The following is a 6,057-nucleotide window of genomic DNA, read 5'->3' as shown; positions in this document are numbered from 1 at the left end:
ATATTTATATGATCGAAGTGGTTCGGAACACAAGCTGCCTCTAAATTTAATTAGTTATGGAGCGCCTGGGTGGCTCAGTCTGTTGAGCATCCGACTTTGGCTCAGGTCATGATCTCACAGTTTGTGGGTTCGAGCCCCACCTCAGGCTCTGTGCTGACAGCTGGGAGCCTGGAGCCTGCTTTGGACTCTATGTCTCCTTCTCTCTCTGCCCTTCCCCCATTTGTGCTCTGTTTCTCAAAAAATAAATAAATGTAAAAAAAATTTTTTTTAAACTTAATTATTTAGGGCATAAATACCAGCCAGTATGAGAAAGCTCCCTGCCTGTGACAGTTCCCTCACATTGTTTTTCATTATTTTGCATGATGTCTTCACTTTCGAGAGTATTTCTGGTCCATGGCAAGAAGGCAAATTAAAAATTTATGCATAAACCCACAACTCATTTAACCAACTGAGCCCCTATTTTTATTTTTATAATTACATGAGTAAAACACGAATTCATGATCATTGCAAAAGAATGCAACAGTACAGAAATATATGGAGTGAAAAGGGAAAGCTTCTTTACACACTCTCCTCCCATCTTACCCCTCCCACAGATCCTTCCAGACTTCTCTCAGAGGATTCATAAATTCGATAGATAACCTCCCACTCTAGTCCCTAGAAAAACTGGTCCCTCCTTCTCCTCCTCACTCACTAAGATCACAGAACCAAAAAGAATTTTATTCTGGAGTACCTGCTCAACTGGAAAAGGAGGTACAATTTCACAAAGTATAGGGGGAAATCCCAAACACTGCCTTGCACTTGGGCGGGCAGATGGTGGGGTTTGGGGGTGGAGTCTATTACAGGGACTAGAAGAGGGAACTGTTTGAGGTGATGAGAATCTGAGGGGAGTCTGCTTAGACGAAGTTCAGGGCACCCACAGATCACACCTTCCCAAGCAACAGCCCTCCTCATCAGAATCAATCTTTTCAGGTCCAGGAGAAGGTGCAAGTTAGCAGGTACTTGAATTCTTCTATGCCTTAATTTCCTTCCTGTAATTGTATCCATCCTTCTAGGCTTGAGGAGACCCAAGGTGACCCTCTGTCACTGGGTGTTCCGGCAGGCTCCAGGAGGTGGCCTTATGGCAACACTAGGGACACAACTGAGACCATTCCCAAGCAGGACATGCTCAGAGGACAGTGTGCAGACCCCAGCTCTCCTTGAGGGTGGGAGGAAGCTCCCCTCTTTGTGGGCTTTGTTAAAAAACAAAATTCAACCAAGTGAATTTTAATGATCTAATTGGCTCTATTCAACAACTTGCGAATCAGGCAGCATCCCATCTAGCAGATAGAAAGGAGCACTGAGTAGCTGTACAAAGTGAAAGACTTGTAGGCAGAAGGGAGTAGGAATAAGGAAGTTACACCAGTAAAAAATCAGATTGGGTATTACACGGTCACCCCTTTAGGGGTGATCATCCTTTAGGGGCTGATAGGGGTCAATCAGGCAGATTACCTCACTAGCGCTGATCAGGTGATTCCTGGTTGACTGCTTTAGGATTCCATTTCTGGGAGAACCAAAACTGTAATTAAGTCTCATTTTGGTGATGTGGGGCTTAGCATAAGGGACTCCATTTGGGGCCCAGTGTTTGCTTTTAACCTTTTTTTTTTTTTTAACATGTATATGTCTCTGTGTGTTGTGTGTATGTATGATTCCATTTTTTTTTAACCATGCATGTAGACACATATTTTTAAAGAATACGAATGGAATTACTGAATTTATTTTCCTGTGACTTGCTTTTTTCATTTAATATATACTACAGTATTCCATGTCAGTATATGTAGAGCCATCTCTCCTTTTTAACACATAGTACCTATCTTTTAAAATTAGAAGATGGTCGGGGCACCTGGGTGGCTTAGTAGGTTAAGTGTCCGACTCTTGACTTTGGCTCAGGTCATGATCTCACAGTTCATGAGTTCGAGCGCCCTCCTGCCCCCGTTCAGTGCAGAGCCTGCTTGGGATTCTGTCTCCCTCTCTCTGCCCTTCACCCCCCGCCCCCACCCTTGCTCTTGCTCTCTCTCTCTCTCTCTGTCTCTCAAAATAAATAAAAGTCAACTTAAAAAGATAAAATGAGAAGATGGTTGTTTGTGCTTTTCTTGTTTTGTTTTTTGTTGTTGTTTTTAATTTAGGATTAGGAGGCAGGCAATGAGAATGACCTAGAGAGGGCCAAAAAGAGACTGGTGAGGCCACGTGCTTGACACGTGATGACGTGTGGGAAGGAGCCTTGCTGCTGAGCAAGTGATGTCAGTGGCAGGGGAACATTAATATTACTTGGCCTCAGCCTCTACATCTCTGCAAAGGAAGGTGTGGAAAGTTGAGGAAAATCTCCTAATTCCATCCTTTTGAAAAATGTCTTCATTTCATTTTAGGTCGCCATAGCACAAGCCTATCAAACTCTCAGAGATGTTTTCATGTTAAATGACCTTCCCTTCCCTTTTATTTCTTTTTCTTTTCTTTTCTTTTTTTTTTCCAGAAAGAATCAAAGACAAACTTCAAATGTTTAGAATGTCAACTTCATCAGTTCAATGCTTTTATATGTGTTGCTGAGAAAGAAATTCCCAGAAGCAAACATGTCAAAATGATTTCTGCGAAAGGGGGGTGGGTGGGAAAGCTTATTTTCAAATGTCAGTGGTGAACAATATTCTTGAAATAGAATTATAGCCTTTGAAAGTCATGTTTCTTAAAATTAATTGTCCTGAGATCACAGTTGTGCTTTTATTTCACAGAACTTTCAAAGAACGTCGAGTGTACTATTAGCTGATAATTTGTTTTTCATAAGAATGGCACTGGATCTCCTTAGTAGTTAGCCCATGTAAGTTAATAAAACGGGACAATGCCGTGAACACCGGGCAGGGCTCAGGGCAGGGAGCCAAGCAGATGTGCCTTTTGTGGTCCCCACTCTAGCTTGGAGCTTCTCCAGGACAGTTCTGCCTTTTTGCCTTAGAATTCACTTGTTTTAACTGCCAAGACATCAGGGGACACCTAGAAGTCAGAGATGGAGAGACAAAATTTGAATCTTCCTCAAGTCAGCGCAGAGGGGATTTCACAAAATGTGTGTCTCTTGGCAAAATGCCAATGTCGTTTTTCAATTGTAGAACTGTATTCTCAGGGGCGCCTGGGTGGCTCAGTCGGTTGAGCGTCCGACTTTGGCTCAGGTCATGATCTCACAGTCTGTGAGTTCGAGCCCCATATCGGGCTCTGTGCTGATAGCTCAGAGCCTGGAGCCTGCTTCCGATTCTGTGTCTCCCTCTCTCTCTGCCCCTTCCCTGCTCATGCTCTGTCTCTCTGTGTCTCAAAAATAAATAAAAACATTAAGAAAAAAAATTTTTTTTTTTTTAAATTTTTTTTTTTTTTAAATTTTTTTTTTTTTCAACGTTTATTTATTTTGGGACAGAGAGAGACAGAGCATGAACGGGGGAGGGGCAGAGAGAGAGGGAGACACAGAATTGGAAACAGGCTCCAGGCTCCGAGCCATCAGCCCAGAGCCCGACGCGGGGCTCGAACTCACGGACCGCGAGATCGTGACCTGGCTGAAGTCGGACGCTTAACCGACTGCGCCACCCAGGCGCCCCGAAAAAAATTTTTTAAAAAGAAAACAACTGTATTTTCAAATTCTCTTCACCAGCACAGGATGGCAGAGGACCCACCTGAACGTTTCATTCCATAGAGTCTGACAGGGAGTCTGATCCGGGAAGTGGGAGGCCTGAAAATTCTAGAACAGCATTTTCCACACCTGGAGAGGGAGCCCCCTGATGAGGCCTGGATGGTTTCAAAGCAGTGACTTCATAAATCAGATGTATTGTGGCAGGGCAGCATTTCCCAACTGAAGGTTAAAGAGGCTTACTTTGTTACAAGTTAGAATGGTCACTGTCCTGTTTCAATTTTTAAAAATAATTCGGTAATTAAAAACAAAATTTATCTTTCAAACAGAAAGTTTGAGAGCCATCAGATGCTGACCCAATGAGCAGGTCAGATGAACCAGCTCACATATGAGTTGTTTGGGGGTTTACCACTCAGTGGCCACAGCTGGCTCATTGGGTGGGGTAGACCATTATGCAGTTTTCATTCTTTTATCCTTAGTTCTGCACTGTTTAATTTAGTCTATATAAAACTATGGTGTAAAGTGAGGAAGCAGAGTGAAAGGGAAATCCACCGCATGGGAGAAAATATTTGAAAATTCTGTATCTGTTAGATATTCCTTATTAAGGAATCAAGATCCAGAACAGATAAAGAACTCCTAAAACTCATTAGCAAACCAAACAACCTCATTAAAAGTAGTCATCTCGAGTAGACATTTCACCGAAGAATATATACAAATATTTCCCCCAATCAATAACATGTATATATCTAATCACAGCCCTTGAAGTACCTGGCTGGCTCAGTGGGAAGAGCGTGAGACTCTCGATCTCAGGGTCGTGAGTTCAAGCTCCACGTTAGATGTAGAGCCCACTTAAAAAAAATTAAAAAACAAATTAATGAAAATAAAAAGCCCAATTCGGCTTTTCACTTATAGAGAAAAAAAAGTCCTCTATTCACAATGTATGATTTCTGAACAAAAAATAACAAATAGCAGTTTGAAGCTATGCGGAAAATTTATAAAAATAAACCAAGTGGCATTTTCTAACCAAAAACTGCAAGCATTTAAGACAGCTGCTCTGGTCTATTTTTGATGCCACAATGCTGATACATTTCAATCTAAATTTTATTCTTATTTAAACAAAATTTTATCAACATAATAAATGTAAATTGCTTTTTGAAAAAAAAAAACCACAGGATTTGTGATGGAAAGCGTCATGTCTCTTCCTACACCAGGCCTATTCTCCTGGGCAATCACTTTTTTAATTTTCATCCTTCTGGTAGTTACTTTCATAATTCTAAATATTGTGTCCATATCACTGCTTCTAGATTAAATAGATATTGTCCAACAGCTCCCAGCCCCCAACTATAAGGATTTAACCTACACAGTTTGGCCTTCTCGTTTCAATTTTTGATATTTTATTTTTAATTCTTTTTTTTAACCTTTATAACTTGAAATAATGTACTTAGACCTCCATATCTTATTCCATTAATTTTATACAATATTTCTTGTCTCTTCAGGATGTAAAATTAGAATTCTTCTCCAAATTTTACCACTCAAATTAAGTTTCTTAGTAAGTCTTCTATGGATTGTCTGAAGGTTATTTTTAGAAGTTGAAAACCATTAAACAGTTTATACGTTATTGTAGCTATGTAGTGTTATTCACTTCAGAGATTTTTAAAATGCTAGGACCCTAGTTTCTTCTGTATGTGGTCAATGTCAGCACTCCAGAGTCACTGTGTTAGGTGACAGTCTTAGGATTGTAAGGCCAAAAAGATTCTCTTTTCTAATACTCTACCAATTGCTCAAAATTATGCTACTTTCTAGGTTGCTTCCGGTTTGAACCATGACCATCCTGTACAACTGTCTGTTTTTTCTGGAGATTCTAAGTGCCTTTCTTTTTCTTGTCAAAAAAAAAAAAAAAAGGAAATGTGCCTCTTCTCAGGCTTTTGGGTCAGCTTCACTCCCTTATATCCCACATATCCCACGTCTTCTTTTTTTCTTGGCTTTCCTCTCATCTCAAGAACTACCTGTATGTGTGCAAATAGCTTAATTTACTTTCTCACACAACTTGTAGGTTGACCATATATGGCATTTTAAATTGAAAATCATTTAAAATTAATGTCAGGACACCTTGACTTACCATTTGCTCCATAATAAATATGTCTGTTTATTTTTGCATTTTCCTTTTCACTGCTTTATACATATTTATTTATTTATTTATTTATTTATATTTACATAAATATACATAAAGGATATATTATGTTGAGGATATATATGGATATATAGAGATATATAAGGAGATATATATATACACATATATATCTATATACATATGTACACATATATGTATACATATATATCCTTAATTGCTCATATTTACTCTCTGGCCAAGTACACTTCATGAGACTACTCTTCACGAAGGGTTGCCATGCACTACAAGATGG

At 39.7% G+C, this 6,057-nt stretch overlaps 1 non-coding gene across 1 annotated transcript; it reads left to right on the top strand.

Moving 5' to 3' along the window:
- Positions 1-4,400: 4,400 nt before the first annotated feature.
- On the top strand, positions 4,401-4,473 carry TRNAE-CUC (transfer RNA glutamic acid (anticodon CUC)). The gene has a single exon. It is a non-coding gene; the product is annotated as a tRNA-Glu (tRNA).
- Positions 4,474-6,057: the final 1,584 nt, after the last annotated feature.

Source organism: Lynx rufus, unplaced genomic scaffold (assembly GCF_022079265.1).
Source record: "Lynx rufus isolate CCGP_SWC_20201006 ecotype Redwood Valley unplaced genomic scaffold, mLynRuf1.p SCAF_29, whole genome shotgun sequence".
Classification (NCBI taxonomy): Eukaryota; Metazoa; Chordata; class Mammalia; order Carnivora; family Felidae; genus Lynx; species Lynx rufus.
This window is presented reverse-complemented; position numbering and strand designations above follow the sequence as displayed.